This window comes from Sardina pilchardus, chromosome 2 (assembly GCF_963854185.1).
Source record: "Sardina pilchardus chromosome 2, fSarPil1.1, whole genome shotgun sequence".
NCBI classification, from domain to species: domain Eukaryota; kingdom Metazoa; phylum Chordata; class Actinopteri; order Clupeiformes; family Clupeidae; genus Sardina; species Sardina pilchardus.
Window position 1 is genome coordinate 34,130,892 of NC_084995.1, and position 20,826 is coordinate 34,151,717.

Genomic DNA, 20,826 nt, shown 5'->3' on the forward strand with positions numbered 1-20,826 from the left:
ATTGCCCTTCTATGTTTTATTACATGTAAAGCACGTTGAATGACCTCTGTGTATGAAATGTGCAATATAAAAACAATCTTGATTTGACTAGACTGGTTGACATGTGGAAATTAGTTGAGATGTTCCCCTCAGATTAACTCCATCTTCACTAGCAGGTCTTGCGATCATATTGTACACAGCACTTTTCAAAACTACTTTAAACTATTTGAAATACAGTATAATTTCCCAGTGTGATATGTATGTTCTACACTGATATTTATTTCTATTTCGTGAAATGTGTTATCTGTTTGTATCTTTGTTGGATATGGGCATCCATCAACTTCCTTTATAATGTTTTAGTCAGATTTCTCTAGTTCCCACATAAAATGCTTCGTATTTAGCGTTGAGAATGAACATGGCTTCGTAGCTCTCCATGGTCCTGGAATGATCTGGGTGTAAAGCTATAACTGAAATGGAGTGACTGATGGCTGACAATCATCCCTGACAATCATCCCTGTGGGCTCCTCCAAAAAATCTTGTTTAGAAAACATTATTCATAAAATGCCACTTTCAGGTGTCTTTTGACTCAGACAGTATTTGTATGAGTGTTGAGTGTGCAGCTGTCACTGTGGGCTGCAGAGCGCAGTAGTACACAGCAGAGTCAGACACTTGCAGATCCTGGATTGTCAGATTAACAGTTTTTGTGTCTGTGTTGAGCATAGCATTGAATCTCTCCTTAAAATCTGGGCCATTGTTTAGTCCAAAAGCCGGTTTCTGTAAAATATATTTTGGGTATCCATTGGGTTTCTGCTGGTACCAGAAGACATACTGCTGAGATGCTGCTGCAGTGGTCTCATACCGACAGCGTAGTGTCACCGTGTTACCCTCCAGACCAGTCTCATCTTTAGGCTGAGTAACAGTGTCCCCAGCTGCAGAGCACACTGTGAAGACAACAGAGACACATGAAATATGAAAAAGAATGAAAATACAGAAATTATACAGAAATTGTGAGAAACATTTACTGCATTTTAGGACATCTCTTACCACTGAAATAAGCAGCCAGAATGAATATCCTGATGCAGTATTCCATTGTTGAACTGTAGTGACTACCAGTGATAATGCAGCTCACTCTGAACTCTCTCAGTCTCATTCAGTTCTTACATCCAACACAACACATCATGTTCTGACACACTTGTGCTGCACTGTTTTGACATTGCATTTGCACCCTCTACAGTTCACAATGAGAACAGTACAAAGGGCTCTTTTCCAGATTATCCAACAGAGAAAATTCATTCAGATATACATTCTCAGCCAAACTCAAAGTGTTAGGGTAAATGTGACATTGAAAACAGTGAAAGAAAGAAAACACATTAAGATATCATAATAGGCAGCAGCAGCCATCAGGGTTAAAACAACAGCTGCCCAGGTTAATTAAAGTCATATATTCTGTTAAAAAATAAATGTTTAAAGTCTTTAAAAACTGTCCATACACTGTCGAGCCCTCAGAGTGTCAGAGAGGGCAATCCACAGACAAGAGGCAGGAGAGCAGAAGCCAATCACCCCTTGATCTGTCTTGTCCTGGGTGTGTGGAGGCCCTTTGATAGAGTAGAAAACGAGGGATCATGTTGTGATTAGTGGGGTGAGCTCTTTCAGGTAGGGGGCATTGCAGTGGATGCACCAGCGGTCTTGTAATACAATCATGCCACCTGCAGTGCACTCGGGTTGACTATACATTTTGATGTTAACTTTTTACTTTGTCTACCTATGTTAATATTCCCAAAGATTATATTCTCTTTGTGCCATTTTGCACACAAAGCCTTCTGTGTTGAGCATTCTGTAAATGTCATGGGCCTTATTATGTAGATGTCATGGGCCTAATTATGTAGATGTCATGAGCCTAATTCAAGAAAGTATAGAGGGACTTGCCTTCTTGAAAACCTCACAGCCATTATGTTAAATGTTGATAGGCCACCGTGGGAAGTGTCCTATCTGATACGTACCTTTCCTTTGTACAGTATATCTGAAACAGAGCAAAGAAAGCCATCATACTGCCATTCATTTAGCAACAGCCATGAGTTACTGTACAGTTTAATAGAATTTATTTCTGGTAACAGGTGTAACCACAGTTAGCATATCACTCCAAACCTCTGATGGCAGGCGGCTGATATCTGCACTAGCAGGAAATATCTATGATGTCTCTTGGCATTAAAGACAAATTAGTTTTTGTTCAGCTTCTTGCTGAGTTTGTATCACTGGGCAACATCCCTCAAGGCACAGTAGTAGAGAGCTGTGTCTGCCAAAGTCAGGCCATTAATACTGAGTTCAGTAGATGAGTACTCATTAGTAATACCAAACCGTTGGTCAGATTTGTGCTCTCTTGTCTCAGATCGAGCCCCTTTGAAAGCTAAATACTGTGGAGCTTCATTTGGATGCTTTCTGTACCAGTAAATCCAAATGTTACTGCTGGTGGCTTGAAATGAGCATTTCATTTTCACTGAGTCCCCTTCATGGTGATTGATCAACTGTCTCTCAGGATCCGTTCTGTCAGCCATGATGTCTGAAAAAATAGATTAAATGAAAAGAATACTGAAAAAAAATAGATAAATAAGCATAGATAATATATACTGTACGAATACGAATGACAAATAATCTTAATTATTATGTCTTTAGATTTTGTATAAAGCTTAGGCTACCTGTAGACATAAAAAGGATCAGAAGAAGTGTTTTCTCCATATCAGTATGATGCAGCAGCAAGTCAGTAACGTACTCACTGAGCTATTTTGTGTGTCTAAGTTGGCTGCTCACTAGAGATGAAACAAGACACAGGAAATGCATCTGTCACCAGTAAAAAAAAATACAACACACAGCAAGGAGATCCGGAGTATCAATGAATGACTTCAGAGGAAAGCAGAACGAGAAAGTCTGTTCACATGAGTCTGTTACAGACATACAGTATGAGTCAAATTCAATTCAAAGAACTTTATTTTTCCGTTAGGAACTTCACATGTGGAGAAGCAGCACATACCATCACACACACACACACACACACACACACACACACACACACACACACACACACACACACACTCTCTAAAAGATAATAATAAATACAATACATAAAATACATAAATACATAAAAGAAGACTAAGAGTGACTGTTCAACAGTCTAATGGAAGCAGGCACAAAGCTAGCCAGGGCTCTGTTTGTTCTGAGTGGGAGGGATCTGAGTCTGTGTCCTGAGGGCAGGGGGCAGTACTGACTATGGAGAAAGTGAGTGGTGTCTTTGGATATGCATGTTGCTTTTTCCACAGTTCGTCTTTTGTATATGCTGGAGAGTGATTCCTGTTGTTGGCCAATTATTTTACCACTTAGCTTTATGATTCTGTTGAGTGGGTTCAGGTGAATACTGGACAGTGCCCCAAACCAGGATGTGATGTTGAAGGTGATTATGGACTCAATGAAACATCTGTAGAAAGCTGTCAGAACTGATGAGTGGACCTGAAGTCTACGGAGTTTTCTGAGGAAGAATAGACGTTGCTGGCATTTGGAGTAGATGATGTCTGTGTTATGATGGAAGTTCAATTTATGGTCAATCATTGTCCCAAGGTACCTGTATGTGTCCACCCTCTCTATAGACTGGTTGTTGACAGTTAGAGTGGGGATGGTGGTGGGGGCTTTACGGAAGTCAATTAGTAGTTCCTTGGTTTTTGATATGTTGAGGTCCAGAGAATTATGTGTACACCAGTCTGCGAAGGAGGCCAGCTCAGACTGTAGTTGATCATATGAATTGGTGGGGTCCATAATAACAGTGTCATCAGAGTACTTGATGTATGTGATGTCTGGGTTAGTGCTCTGACAATCGTTGGTGTAAAGTGTGAATAAAACCGGTGAGATTACAGAGCCCTGTGGAGCGCCTGTGGAGATCGACTTATCAGAGCTGAGATGGCCATTTACTCTGACTCTCTGATGCCTGTCTGTCAGAAAAGACAGAACCCAGAGAATGAGGTGGGGATTGACCTCCATCTGGAGAAGCTTTTGGCCCATCAGATGGGGTTGCACAGTGTTGAAGGCACTGGAGAAGTCCACGAACACCAGCCGAACAAATGACTTGGGCTTTTCTAGGTGGGTGTAGGCTCCATGGAGCAGCGTCAGTATGGCATCATCCACCCCCCTCTGCCGCTTGTATGCAAATTGGAGTGGATCGGTGTACATACTGACCTCCTCCTGCAGCTGTGAGAGAATTAACCTCTCAAAGCTTTTCATGACCAAGGATGTTAAGGCCACTGGGCGGTAGTCATTGTCGCAGGTGGGGTTGCTCTTCTTTGGTACGGGGCAGATGATAGATGATTTCCAGATTGAAGGGATGGAGTGTTCTGTCAGGGAGCGGTTGAAGAGGTCACAATAGACTCCAGCAAGCTGGCTGCAGCACTCCTTGAGCAGGCGGCCGCTGATCTGGTCCGGCCCTGGTGCTTTATTTGGTCTCGCCCGCCTCAGCATCAGCTCAACCTCCTCCTGCTGTAGTTGCCAGTTTGCCTTTTCATGAGTCCTGGTCAGTAGCTCCCTCATGAGCCCCTCCCTTTCATGCTTGTGGTCAGTTTTGTCAAACCGACAGTAGAACTCATTTAGTCTCTCTGCCATATTGACACAGTCTGCTGCCCCTGTAGTGGGCATAGCTGAGTTCTTATTGGGAAGGCCAGCTAAGGTTTTGACACCTTGCCAGGCGTCTCTTGCTTTGCCCTCCTGGAAGAGTTTCTCCATCCTTTCTTTATATTCTCTTTTCGCTGCCTTTATTTGTTTATTGAGTTTGTTTTGGATGAGTTTGGACTCAATTTTATTCCCGGAGATGAAGGCCACTTTCTTTTCGTTTAATGTTGCTTTCAGGTCTTTTGTAATCCAGGGTTTATTGTTAGAGAATATTTTAACAGACTTAGTTGGAACAATCATTTCCTCGCAGAACGTGATATATCCAGTGACTACATCGGTGGCTTCCTCAAGGCTGCTTCCCTCTGTCAACACATCCCAGTCTGTACATTCAAGGCAGCTCTGGAGGGTTTCAGTTGCTTCTGTGGTCCATTTTTTAACACACCTTTTAGTCACTCCCTCTCTTTGCAATTTTGTGCGGTAGGCAGGGATAAGATGGATAACATTGTGGTCAGCGGTACTAAGAGGAGGTTTCCTGCTAACCCTGTAAGCATTCTTCACATTGCCATAACAGAGGTCGATTGTCTTGTCACCTCTGGTAGCGCATGTGACATACTGTTGGAAGGTTGGCAGAATCTTATTTAACCTACAGGCATTAAAATCGCCTAGAATGAAAACAGGCGAGTCAGGAGATGCGCATTGGATATTGTTGACGCACGTAGCTATAGCCTCCGCTGCGCGTGTGACGTTGCCAGAAGGAGGAATATAAACAAGCACGACGGCCAGCTGACTAAACTCGCGGGGAAGATATTTAGGTCTAAAAGATACAGAGAGCAGCTCCAAATCAGGAGTACAATATGTGTGCTTCACCTCAGCAGTCCTGCTCCATTTCTGGTTTACATAGACACACAGCCCGCCCCCATGTTTCTTGAGGCTACTCACAGTATCCCGGTCCAGTCTAAGTGGTGTTCCGAATCCATCCAGAAGTAGCTCTGTGTCGGCAATTGTGTTGTCCAGCCAGGTTTCGGTGAGACAGATCAGGCTCGCCTCTCTGTATGCCCATTGGCAGGTAACGTTTGCCTGTAGTTCGTCCAGTTTATTCCGTAGCGAACGGACATTAGAGAGTAGGATGGATGGGAGAGGCGGGCACTTAAAAGTACCGGTGAGTCTTTTCAGCCTCTGCCTGACACCCCCTCTCTTACCCCGCTTCCTACTCCGGGTATCCCGCCGGTGGCCGGGGCTGGTGTTCGTAACGTTACAGCGCCTCAGTTCTTTCCAGTTTACATCCAGATTTAGTGCAGGATAATCCGTACTTCGCAGGAGGAGCAGGTCTTCTCTAGAATACTTCAGAATTCCCATTCCGAGTCCTCCAGGTACCGTCAAGAGTGATCCAGCTGTCCAGAAAATCCACGACAGTAGGCACTTCCTCATTACGAAGAGGTTACGTTAATGTTGCTGTAACTCCCGAACTGATACGAGACGCTCCACTTTGAGATGATCCGAGATACATGTGTGTACCACACAGGAGACGCTGACAAACTTTGACGAGCATAGACTTTGACGAACATAAACAACTAAGGCGCGTAAAGAGACGCGCAACTTTCACACACTCTCTCTCACAGACTCTCTCCGCTCTCTCCACGAGTCGCCATTACAGCGCCAGTCACCTCATTCATTTTATTTATGTTGTTATATACTTTATTAATATTATCATGTTGGAAGGGGCTGGATGTTCTCAGTAATGCTGGGGGTGTAAATTGAGGTGTTGTTGTATATCTGGTATTGCCATGTGACCGAGTAACCCAGAGTAAGTATGGAGACGGTGGGTATGGGATGCTGGACAGCACCACTGACTTTCTGGGACTATTGGGACCTTAAATTCACTGACAGTCAAATGTGCCCATTAAACAACCCCAGTAATGAAAAAGGTATCTCACCACAATTCCAAATGATCAGAATACTGTATGTCAGCTAATTCTTCAGAAAAGCATGACTACTACATGTATATTTGATCACTGGGAAGTTATAAGCACTAGAATGAGAAGCGGACTAGCTGTGTCAAGCACCATTATCATTCAACCATTCATCATGTAATGTGAAAGGATCTGATGTCACCCTACCAAGGTTTGCAGTGCCATTGCAATGTGAGGACACTTTACATACATGGTCAAATAAAATATGTACTAAAGCCTCCTGTTGTGTTCGTTTCATGCTTATTAGTAATAAATCCACACTGACATGTATTATCATCTAATGTTGTGATACACTTATTTCCAGTTTTGAACTTCCATTGCTATTTATGTAATCTTTTCCTGTGTGTTTTCTTTGACCTTTAAAGGGACATCTAACTCATGTGTGAATGGTGTGATCATATAAACTGACATTTTTTGATTATAATGCATTTTTCAGTGACCCTGGCTTTGATGGATAGGAGTTTTTGTATGGATATAGAGTGTGCAGCTGTCACTGTGGGCCTCAGAGCACAGTAGTACACAGCAGAGTCAGAAACTTGCAGATCCTGGATTGTTAGAGGGACAGTTTTCACAGAGTTGTTGAGTTGAGCTTGAAATCTTCCTTGGACTTCACTATTGCCTCCATCTCCGAAAGAGTATCTCTGCAGCAGATATCGAGGGAAGTCATTGGCTTGAAATTTGTACCAAAACAAATAGACTTGAACGGTTGTGTCAGTGACATCATATTTACATCCGAGTGTCACCACTTCACCCTCAACACCGATTACATGATTTGATGGCTGATCAACAGAATCCTCCATCCCTCTGCCAACTGTAAAACAACAAGAGACAGGCATACAACATTTTAGAAGATGAAAATACCCAGATTGGCATGTATTAACTTGTACTGAAAAACAGGTATCAGTTAACTGTATACGCTATAAACTAATCACTAATGTGAGGGTTATTGGAAAGGTTTACTTACCACAGTAACAAACAATTAGAATGTGTAATATATTTGTCCAGATGGTCATAACTATTCTTTGTAATGAGCTGTGAGCACAATAGAGCTGTCTAACGTCGTTCAGCTCTGAGAGACAAATGAAAATCTTTTTCTATCGAACATGTAGTGTTGAAATGTCGCCCCTCCATGGTTCAGAATGGTATTGCAGTTTAACTGCAATACGATTGCAGTGGTGTTCATTGGCATGAGACACAATGAAATGCATTTTGTATTAAAAGAAATTAATTTGAGCTACAATTTGACAAAATAACCATTCGTTTTATTATTTGCCATATTTGACATGATTCAACAGTAAACATTGGCTCTTCAGGTTCAGCAAACACAGGGGTTAAATATTCAATTTGATGGATAAAGAACATGAATGAAATGGGTAATAAACATGAATAAACTTGTACGTATTTAATTCAAGATTTTGATACAGTATCTGCAGGATTAAGCATTTCATATCGACCTTTTTTTTTTTTTTTAACCACTTTATTTATGGTGTTTTTTCACAAAACATATACATGTGTAGATTACAATGTGATATTTCACAGTCAAAATAGCAACCACAACAATTGACGCCACACCTAATAGACAAAGACAGAAAAGAGGAAAAAACAAAAAACAAAACAAAACAAACAACAGCAACAAAAAACACAACAGCAACAAAAGGGGTGCATCACAGTATAATTACAATAGTTGGGATAGAGCAACAACATTCTAAACATGAGGTGTATGCTCACAGTTCCAGGCCAGGTAAGGTATTCACATACTGTATAATAGGGTCCCACGTTTTATAAAATTTGTGAACAGAGCCATTAAGAGTACATCTAATCTTCTCTAGTTTCATATTCAGCATGACGTCTCTAATCCACTGACTATTCGTCGGAGGACTTGAATCCTTCCATTTAAAAAGAATGGCACGTCTAGCTAATAAGGAGAGAAAGGCAATGACCCTTTGTAGGTGTGGTGGGAGAGTGGACCCATCTGAACACGATGTAATACCAAAAATGGCAATTGTTGGACTGGGCTCTACATCACTATTATATGATTTGGAAATTGTGTCAAAAAAGGAATCCCAGAAAGGGGTCAATTTAGGACAGGACCATAGCATATGGTAGTTACTAGCGGGTGCCTGTTTGCACCTGTCACAAATGGGGTTTATTGTTGGAAATATTTTTGCTAGTCTGACTTTGGAAAAGTGCAGTCTATGAAGGACCTTAAATTGTATTAAAGCATGTCTAGAGCAAATAGAAGATGAATGGACCCTAAGCAGAGCCATGTCCCATTCTTCATCTGAAAGTGGGACCCCCATATCACTTTCCCATTGCTCCCGAATATGAGATACAGAGGGACTGAGTGTATCCATTATCTGTGAATAAATCATTGACACCCTACCTTTTTTAAGAAAATTCACCCTTAACAGAGAGTCAAGACAAGACAAAGGGGGAATGTTTGGGAAATTGGTGAATCTTTTACGCACAAAATCCCTGACTTGTAAGTAGCGGAAAAAGTGAGCATTGGTCAGCTCATATTTTTCAGATAGTTGTTCAAAGCTCGCAAAAGTATTTTCAATATATAAATCCCTAATGCTATGTATACCTTTGTCATGCCAGGTCTGGAAGCCTTTATCTAATAGAGATGGTCGGAAAAGGTGGTTATTTATTATGGGAGAGTGGGAAGAGATGCTCTGGACACCCAAGCATTTTTTGAATTGTTTTAAAATATGTAATGACTGAGTTACCATTACATTACCACTCACATTATTAACTGTTGGTGGCAGGGATGCACAGAGTAAAGCAGGGAGTGAATGTGGACTGCTAGTGGCTCGTTCGATTTGAAGCCACGCAGGAGCAGTACCACTCCAATCTTTCAACCAAAGAGAGATAGCATTCAGATTTGCAGCCCAATAATATGAACGGAGGTTGGGTAAGGAAAGTCCACCACAAGTTTTTGGTCTCTCCAAAAATTCTTTCCTTATGCGTGCTGACTTATTATGCCAAATAAAAGGAGAGATTACTTGATTAAACGCCTTGAAAAATGACAGTGGTATAAAAATAGGTACAGCTTGAAATAAATAAAGATATTTAGGTATTATGTTCATTTTTACAGAGTTTATTCTCCCGATAAGGGATAATGGTAAAGTGGACCAGCGTTTAATGTCTGTTTTGGTCTGTTCCAGGAGAGGGGAAAAATTTTTCTTAAATAAATGATGGTAGGACTTGGTAACTTTTACTCCCAAGTATGTAAAAGAGTCAACTGAGAGCTTAAATGGTAGGTTGGGATATTTTTCTGCAGTTTTATTGATGGGAAAGTACTCGCTTTTGTTATAATTAAGTTTGTACCCTGATATTTTTCCAAAGTTCTCCAGGACAGTTAGAGCTTCAGGTATGCTCGCAACAGGATTAGTGGTATATAATAATAAATCATCTGCATAGAGTGAGACTGTGTGTGTTAGGCCACCACGCACAATACCTTGAATGTGACTATTACTTCTTAGAGCTATTGAAAGTGGCTCTATAGCAAGAACAAAAAGTAGTGGGCTGAGTCATATCGACCTTTTGATTGGAAAGTAAGATACGGTGCATTTCATCTGTGTCATGTCATGTCATGTGAGTTTTTGTTTGACAGTCTGCCTGTTTCCTTCACTGTGGGCCTCACGGCGCAGTAGTAGAGAGCAGAGTCTGAGAGTTTAGCCTCAGTGAGCTCCAGGAACATTTGACTTTTATCCTCATTCATTCTCCCAGAGAATCGAGGATCCTCATCTGATTGGTCTGGCTTATCAGTACTAATGATGAACAAGAGAAACTGAGGTGCTGATCTTGGGTGCTGTCGATACCACTGTAGATAGTCTCCGAAGCTGTAACTAATGTTACAGGAGATGGTTGAATTATGTCCCTCGACCATGTTGAGTTCAACACTGTTTGAGGTGATTTTGTTCCCATGGGTGTTACCTGCAAAGAGATGGTATGTCATATATGTATCTGTTGTTATGTCTCTTTCTCCATTATTTGACAGACGTGTTAAATTCTGAAAATTCACAATAATCAACAGCACACTACAGTGGATACAATGTGTTTACCTGAAAGGTCCATCAGCAATAAGGCCAGAAGGAAGATCATTTTTGGAGATTTGCAACTGTGAGGTGACGTCTGCTAAAGTAACACAATTGAATGTCAGTCCTGCCTGTGAAGACAAGTAGGCATTGTGAAGTCATCATGATCTTCTCTTTTTAGTTCCTCCCTCACAGCTCCAATTACAAACAGAAAAGACTTGGTGAAAGTTTTACTGATACAGTTCCACATAGCATTTGGAAAGTGTTTACAATAAATATCTTTTAAATATATGAGATATTTGCTCGTGAATTTGAATTCAGTTTATTGATCTGAACATCTGAATAGGTCATCCTGCTTCATGGCAGGCAATTGGTTTGACAACCTGTTATTTGGCTGCATGCTATTCATTCAGCATCTACAATTACAACAGTTTTATTGCAAGATGTTATACTGTATAAATATGCCTCATTTGATTGTCCTGTAATGCTGTTTGACTAAACTTAATTATAAACTCTGAGTGGCCAGCTTTGGACTCTAGTTCTTCAGGATTATTCTCTTCTGCCTCCTTGAGCTTTCAGTGAGAACTGGGATGGATGAGTACATGAATGAAATGATCACAAATGTGTTGATGAGAGGTAGGAGTTATTTTTTGCATATTTTCTCTGGGGAAATAAATATGATACACCTTGTTTGTAATTTAACTTATGTCACTGCTCAGGCCTGCTAGACAGAGAGGTAGATACAGCAAAAATGCCTGCTCAGTGTGATGATTTTCTGGAATCGTTTATAGTTTGGACTGAGTTCTACTTTTTCCATCAGCAAAAAATTACTAATAGATCAGACTGGATGTCTCTGCATTCTCCACTAGATGGCGATCTAATCTCATAATAACCTCATATCATTCAAGGTGTGTTGTTTCATGATGCCCTCCTTCAGGAAGAGTAACTTTGGTCAGTGGCCACTGGTCAGGGTAATATTGACAGGAGATCTACAGCTAGAGAATCGTAATGGCATGATGACAACAATATAGCCCACTGACATAAGTAATTAGATGACGTCTAAGGATCGCCACTGGTATAATGATCAATTGATCATATTGATGCTGTAAATAAGTATGGTACCAATACTACGGTACACTTGCAGAAGCCATTAAGGTGCCTGATCAGGACTCTATCTGTAGGCTACTAGTGAAGTAAAACAGAACAGCTGCTGATCTCATTTGTGGTGGTGAGGGAGTTTACTGGGTGGGGGATATGATGTTTATAGAGGTTTGCACATGTATTGCATTTTCAGTGTTGTTGGCTTCTGTTGCAGCTAGATGGGTTCATACTTGCATTTAATCAAACTAAAGTTTGAGCTGTAGATGAAGTTTGGCTGATGTATTTTACTGAGATGATTCAGTTAGACAACAATGAAATAACTAGATGTACCGCAAAGCGATACACAATATGACCGCCGCTCAGTCCTGCACATTCTCTCCGCAAATATCAATCACGCTTGTGTTTCCATCGCCTACTTCATCCCTACTGCAACTTTTATGTATGTAAATGAGTGTGTGCATGTGTGCGCTTGCTTTTGTGTATGAGTGCTTCTCTGTCTAGTGTGAGTGTGTGTCTGCTTGTGTGTGTGTTTAATGTGTCTGAGTATATGTTCACTGTGTTCTCTGCCGTCACTGTCACTCCAATATCAGATAACACACACACACACACACACACACACACTCACATGCGCGTGTGTGCACACACACACACACACACAAACACACATACACAGGCACACACTCACACACGCACACAAACACACACTCGCACACACAGGCACACCCAGAGAGAGAGAGAGAGAAAGAGAGAACACACACAGAATACACACAGATAACACAGACACAGAGAGAGAGAGAGAGAGAGAGAGAGAGAAAGAAAGAGAACACACACAGAACATGCACATACACACATATACACACATGCAAACACACAGATGGGCACACAGAAACGCACCCACACACACAGGCTATAGTACATCACACACACACTCACTTCTCAGCTCCGGTGGTCTCACAAAATGTACTCAAAGATGTGTGTGTGCATGTGTGTGTGTGTGTGTGTGTGTGTGTGTGTGTGTGTGTGTGTGTAGGTGTGTGTGTGTGTGTGTGTAAGGGTGTATGTGTGCATGCGTGTGGGCGTGTTTGTGCATGTGTTTGTATAATGTTTTATGTACATGTGTGTATGTAGTGGTGCGTGTGTGTGTAGGTATGCGTGTGTGTGTGTGTGTTCCTGCATGTTTGTTGCACCCAGAGCAACCATTCTCTTTTAAAACGTATTTGGAAACTAGCTGATTAAAGGTTTCTAATGGTGTCACTTATATGTTTCTAGGACAAAAACTAGCAGAGATTGAGATGTTTGGAACAGTTTTTGAAATCCCCAGGGGGGGATTTAGACTCCAGATAATACCACCATCTACTGGCCGATGGGTATACAGTCCTGAATGTACACATAAATCCATTTATTTTATAGCCCCCCATGGATGAAATTCCACAAAACTTGGCATACTCCCAGAGGGTGTCAGGTTAATCATACACATGAAATTTGGTGCAGTTCATAACATCTCATCTGAAGATAGGGGCAATTAAAGCAATATTACATTGCATTTTCAATTTTTACGATGGGGGGGCAAATCACAAATGACTGGTTATAAGCTAAGTTGATGCAAGCTCTAGAGAACAACATACCATAAACATTTTGTCATCCTCGGTGCCACGGTTCAGGTAGTTATGTAGGAAAAACTGTCATTTTTGGGCTTCGGGCGGGGGCAGCGCGGGGGTGGAGTGACCCCCGGGGACGAAACGAAAATTTTCCATAGAACTCTACTGGGGCTACATGCCCACCAAGTTTCATGCGCTCCGGTGTTACGGTGTCCCGGGAATCGTTGACGAAAAATGACGGGAAAAAAGAAAAAAAAAAAAAAAAAAAAAAAAAAAAAAAAAAAACTTTGACAACAACTATATGACCGCTTCGCTAGCTACGCTAGCGGCGGTCATAATAAACAAATACACACTGCACGTTTGAAGTTATAACTGAATATTGATCAAAAAGTATTTACAAGGAAGATAACCACAAAGTCTACTGTTTTAGTTCACTTGTATTGTGATTAGCAGTTTATTATGACAGCATGCATTTCTATGATAAAACAGCTGTGACCACAGACAGTAAACCACCAGAAAACCTCAGATGGATTTAAACTGATATCAGAGAAATTGCTTTGATCTTTTAATACAAAATATCTTATTTCAAATGTGAGTTTTTGTACAGCTTCTCAGATACTTTGTATCACTGGGCTACCTCCAGAGCACAGTAGTAGAGAGCTGTGTCTGCCAGAGTCAGATCTTTAATGGTGAGCTCAGTAAATGTTTCACCAGTGTTAGAGTCAAATCGTGGATCTGAGCTTTTCTCATAATTGTTCTTTCGAGCACCTTTGAATAAAAGCCATTGTGGTGCCTGATGAGAATACTGTCTGTACCAGTAGAGGTAAACATAACGGCTACTTGTCTGATATGAACATTTCAGGGTCACTTTTTTCGTTCCTTCTGGGTGACTTGCACGGTCATGATCAGGAGCAATATTGTCAGCCATTATTTCTGCAAACAAGCACATTAAAGAAATCAAATTTGCATCATATTAATCATATCATAAAGAGAAAAAAAAGAAGGAAAAAAGTCAGTTTACCAGTGGTGATAATGAGAATCAGAAGTAGTGAATTGTCCATGATGCTGCCAGATCTGTTCATTTTTCTTGTTACTGTATGTGTGTTGTTCTCTGACGTGCTGCTGTGTGTATGATTGAAAGTGCATCTGTACCAAGGGAGTAGATGAATGTTCAGAGAGCTACCCTCTATGGGAGGCTTTGAGATTAGAAGTCGACCACATGGTGTTAGCGTTCTATTGACAGCCCTATTCATTTTAGCGTCACTTTGACATCAAATCACTTCACATCTGGTGCATTAGGCTTTATGCTAACTTTTTCTGTTTTCATACAAATATAACATAGTGTGTATGATGTCATAACCTCCTAACTCACTTTACGGCTGAGACATACACTTTTTTCTGTAAACAATGCTAAAAGGATGTAGGAGTCTGCGCTTTATTTTACATGAACAATCTGGGTGCACCTTGTGGATGTGCCGTTGTGATTGGACCTACAGTAGTAAACGTGGACAGGAAGCAGGAGAGATAGATCTGCAGATTTCCAGCCTGAGCTGCAGGGCGAAATCCAAATCGCCGGCAGATCAGGCTGGGTTTACCCAGCCTATACTGTGTAATATGTTCCACAAAGCCTAGGTCTTATATTATTAGGACTGACGTTTTGCCTGCATCTGTTTTATTATAGCACAATTTATACATCAGTCTTTGGTCATGCTGAGGGCACTGTGAGGTTTGATGTGGTGGGAGAGGTTGTTGTATGGGTGAGTACGGTGTTGTGGGTAATAAGATTAGCATGACTGAAATGGTGTATTTATGTTTGGGTTACATGTTACCTACAGCCAGCCAGCCACAGATTGGATGTTCTTATCACTTAAGGAGCAGATAAGAGAAGGATATGATTTGCAAATTATTTGCTTGAACTGATCTTTTTGACTTGTTTTGTAGATGATTTTGTTGCTATTTTGTTGATTGTATAGCATCTGATCTCTTTCCACAGTGTAAAAAAAAAAGATTCAGGTCAGACCATTTTTGTATGAGTGCTGAGTGTGTCACTGTGGGCCTCAGAGCACAGTAGTACACAGCAGAGTCAGACACTTGTAGATCCTGGATGTTCAGAGAAACGCTGGTGTCATTGAGTTCAGCATGAAATCTCTTCTTGTACACCTCATCAGCTCCATACTTAGATTCAGGCCCAGAACGGAATACTGTAATCAACAAAATGCATCTGGGGATGTCATTGGACGTTTGTTGGTACCAAAAAAGGGTTGGGATTCCACCTGCTGTTGTTGATGTATATGAACATTTGAGAGTTGTTGTTTCTCCCTCTGAAGCCATTTGAACTGATTCGGTCTGATCAACTGTGTTCTGTGATATGCAATCTGGAAAAAATTAAACACGCAAAAAGGTTGATAAATCACAAGCTACTGATTATACAGGCTGATGCATGTCATGTGATTGAACCCTTAAACATTATTAAAGCAAAACTTACCAGAGAAACAAACAGACAGCAGAAGTAACTCCCATAGCCAGTGTGCCATATTAGTACAGCGATATACTCATTACTCAGAGAGTCTCTTTCACACTCTCACTGGTACCTCTCCCTTTATCAGCTACTGATTGGGAGGGAGGTGTCAGTACACCAGAAGAGTCAGTGATGAGTAGCAGGAAGTGTGGAGCTGTGAACCTTGGTGAACCCTTATCAAAAAACATGACTAGAGTGTAGTCTGAAATAGTAATAAGACAATTAGCCACGTTTACATGGACAGTTTTTTGTCATTGCGATTAAACTATTCCGATTGAAAATTTTGCGCTGTCTGTTTACATGGGTTACTCTCTATTCCGATCAGGTGCTTGTAAACACTTTCTTTGATCGGAATAGCCGTTGTTTGCTACTTTTCGATGGGAAGATATAGCAGTCAATCCGAATGAGCGTTTACATGGGTGTTCATTCGGAATAGGCCGGACTACACCACCTTTTCCATTCCGATTACAATTCTGATCGGATCAGGAATTTTCATTCCGATTGAGCTGTTTTTCCGATTCTAATCAGAATAGAAGTGTCCATGCAAACATAGCTATAGTGTCACCTTTGCGTCGGTCACTATTTCTTTTCTAATTGGGCTTGTTTAATCGCATACCCTGAACTGCTACCTGTGGACAAGATTATTAACAATGCATTTAAAACAGACTTTAACTCAACTATTTGTTTGTATATTATATTAATGTCATTTTGTACTGTATTACATGTGAATATAACATAGCATAAAGGATTCCCAATTAATAAACATCTGGTGTTAGGGGAGTTTGCAGAGTACCTTATACACCTTGTCTACCTTACATAGGATTGTATGTAACAGTGTATTATAGCAACATTCATTTCAATAATGCAACAGGTGTGACCACAGATGCTATCCACCGGAAAACCTCTGATTGTGTAAAACTGATATCAGAGCAGTGAGAGGAAATTGCTTTGATCTCTGAATGAAAAGCATCTTATTTTAAATGAGAGTTTTTGTACACCTTCTCAGGTTTTTGTATCACTGGGCTACCTGCAGGGCACAGTAGTAGAGAGCTGTGTCTGCCAGAGTCGGATCTTTAATGATGAGCTCAGTAGATGTTTCGTCAGCGTTACAAGTAAATCGTGGATCTGGGCTGCTCTCATAATCGTAATTTCGAGCACCTTTGACTAGAAGCCATTGTGGTGCCTGATGTGGATACTGTCTGTACCAGTGGAGCTCAACATCACGTCTACTTGTCTCATGCGAACATGTCAGGGTCACTTTTTTCATCCCTTCTTGGTGACCTAAACTGTCCTGATCAGAATCAATTTTGTCGGCAATTATTTCTGCAAAGAAGCACATTCAAGAAATCAAATTGGCATCATATTAAATAATTTATGAGAGAAAAATAAAAGAAAAAAAAAACAGTTTACCAGTGGTGATCATTAGAATCAGAAGTAGTAATTTGTCCATGTCAGTGCTCTTGGTGTGTGTGTGTGTGTGTGTGTGTGTGTGTGTGTGTGTGTGTGTGTGTGTGTGTGTGTGGGTGGGTGGGTGGGTGGGTGTGTGTGTGTGTAATTTATTCTCTGACGTGTTGCTCTGTGTATGACTGCAAGTCTACCTTTTAAAAGAGAAAGGAAATACAACAGGAAGTTACACTCTCGTGTCACACAACACAGCATCATTAACTGTTTCTCTACATTTGCTGGATCATGTTGATTATGTAACTTGTACATTTGATTTACTCAGGGTCCTAAGCGTCCTGTTATTCAGTCATTCCTACTCATTTTGTTTTCTCCTGACATTTTGTTGCCTTTGTGTAGAGTTTAAGCATGCAGGACAATGTTGACACTTTTTACTGTAAAGTACTGTAGATCTTGGGGTTGGAGAATTATCGACCCCTTGTGGTTAGTTTCATTACTGCATCTAAAACATCAACATCCATCAGGTACCATCAGTTCAAATAATTTGTGTCAGATTGGTTTGACCTGCCACCTTACAGTGTGGGTGGCAGTAATGAACACAATTGCTTGTGTTTTTGGCCCAAGAAATGATTGTCATCATTTTTAGATATGCATTAATGACATAATAAAATAATTTTGCCGATGAATTGTAGGCCCCAGGAGGCAGACACTTTAAGTCCCCATTTCTAGTGCATACTGTTTCAACAGTGCACATATTGAACAAAAACATGCATTTGCACATTGTATGAACTGAGTATAGACTCTGTATCTCTCTGTCAGTTAGGTTTTTGTACAGCAGTCTGTGGTTTAGTGTCACTGTGGGCGCCAGAGCACAGTAGTACAGTGCAGAGTCAGAGACTTGAACAGAGGAGATCTGCAGAAAGACCGTTTTCTCTTCATTTAGCACCAGCACGCGAGGATTTACCTCTGATCTTTGTGGTTTTTTAGAGCTTTGTAACGTCAGCACGAGGAACTGTGGAGCTGATCTGGGATACTGGCGATACCACTGCAACCCTGCAGTACTGTCTGTGGTGGAGTAGCTACACGACAAGATAACATTGGACCCATCTTCACTTTGACTTTGGTTTTGGTTAGATGTTATCGTATTACCAAAACTAATGCCTGGAGAAGAAAGAGAGTTGATACGTTATCAGTTATAGGAAGATCACTCCACTGCTGATTCACTATTCAAAATATCTGTGCACTTGTGTCATGTTGCAAACTATACACATCCTACTGCTGTAATTCTTAATTACCGGCTGTTGCACTGAACAAGATAAGTCCAAACAGTAACATGGTGGAAGCTGCTTCAAGAGAGTGAATCCAACAGTGGTTGACACTGAGATGATCCCCTCAGATCACACAAAACTCCACCTTCACCTTGTCACATGTTCTGTATATCAGCAGATGTGTGTTGTGGTAAGATTGTATCCATATGGATGTGCACTACAGACTTGAAATAATATTTTAAGTCCTGTGTCACAATGTTGATATTTGTATGTTTTGTTTGTCTTATTTTTCACAAAGATCATTCACATAAGCACTTCATACACTTTGATGTAAAGGTACAGTACCCATGCAGAAAATCTAGCAACAACTGATGGCAGGTTGTAAGGTTTTAATCAAATCAAATTTAATCAAATTGTTAAATCAGTATGTAGTATGATAACAAATAATGAAAACATGTTCAGGTTGTTTCATAATAAAAAAACAACAACTTTCAATTGTTTTGTTTGCTTGGTGTTCTATTATGTTACGTGGTGTTACATTATGGTTAGGCTATTGCTTATTAGTATTTCCTGGAGTTGACATGTCTGATATTGTGCATTGCAATGGTAATGTCATAGTGTGGAGAGAATGACTGAGAAAAAGCAATGAAGTCATTAATCTAGTTTTATTCCATCAGTAATTAAGTTGCACCGCATTTCATTTACATAAACATCCCAAAATGTTATTACAGCTTTTTAATTACCTCAGCCAAGGAGGTTTTGTTTTCATCGGGGTTTATTTGTTTGTTTGTATGTTTGTTAGTCTAGAATAGAATAGAATAGAATATATACTTTTTTGATCCCGTGAGGGAAATTCAGTTCTCTGCATTTAACCCAATTTAACCAAATTAGTGAACACACAGCACACAGTTAACACACAGTGAGGTGAATCACACAACCCAGAGCAGTGAGCTGCCTGCCCAACCAGCGGCGCTCGGGGAGCAGTGAGGGGTCGCTCAAGGGCACTTCAGCCGTGGTGGACTGGTCGGGGATCGAACCGGCAACCCCCCGGTTACAAGCCCGATGCGCTAACCAGTACACCACGGCTGCTCTCCTAGTCTGTTTGTTAGCAAGATAACTCGAAGAGTTATGGATGGATTTCAATGAAAATTTCAGGAAAGGTCTGAAATTACCAATTTAATTAAATTTTAGAGTATCATTTCTTGAACATTCCTTTTCTGCCTGTGTGTGTCTCCCATAGGTTTTTGTATGATGTGTGTTTGTCATTCACTCAGAGCACAGTAATACACAGCAGAGTCAGACACTTGCAGGTCCTGGATTGTCAAAGGAGCGGATTCAGAGCCTTTTGCAATAGTAATTTGATCGTTAAATCTGATGTCCTTTACCAATGCAGAAGCACTTTTGGAGCAGCTCGGTGTGACAAAGGCTCACTGCAGGCTTTTTGTCCTCTGAATTGGTTAAAACATGCCCCATAATTAAATCCCAATAGAGCAGTATCAGACTCACATTCTGAACAGAATTGAGTATACTGTAGCTATGTCATCTTACATTGAACATTAAAAATTGTTCATTGTTATAGCATTCTTTATTCATTCTAAAACAATTAATTGCATTGTAAAATGTGTGATGGTATGTTGAGATGTGTAAGGAATAAAGGAGATCACACATGTTTTTGTATGTCATTGTGGTTTGCGACTGTCACTGTGGACCTCAGAGCACAGTAGTATACAGCAGAGTCAGACACTTGCAGATCCTGGATTGTCAAAGGAGCAGATTTCACAGTCGTGTTGAGTTGAGCTTTGAATCTTCCCTTGAATCCATCACTATTTTCAACACTATATCCATGAGAGGATCTCTGCAGCATATATCGAGGGAAGTCATTTGCTTGAAATTTGTACCAAAACAGATAGTACTGAGATATTCTGTCAGTGACATCATATTTACAGCTGATTGTCACCACTTCACCCTCTATACTGACTACATGATTTGATGGCTGATCAACAGAGTCCTCCATTCCTCTGCCAACTGTAAAACAGAGACAAGCATAGAACATTTTAGAAGATGAGCTGCCTAGATGGGCAGGTATTGTAGAAAAACAGTCAACTGTAAATGGGAACTGTACATCGATTAGTTTTGTGAATGTGCAAAGAAAAGTTTACTTACCACAGTAACAAATCATCAGAAGGCGTAACATATCTGTCCAAAGGGTCATGACTTTGCTGTGTGATAGCTTAGCAATAAGACTGGAACTCTCTAGAGTTTGTTTCTCAACTCTGAGAGATGAACAGAAACATCTTCATTTATTGA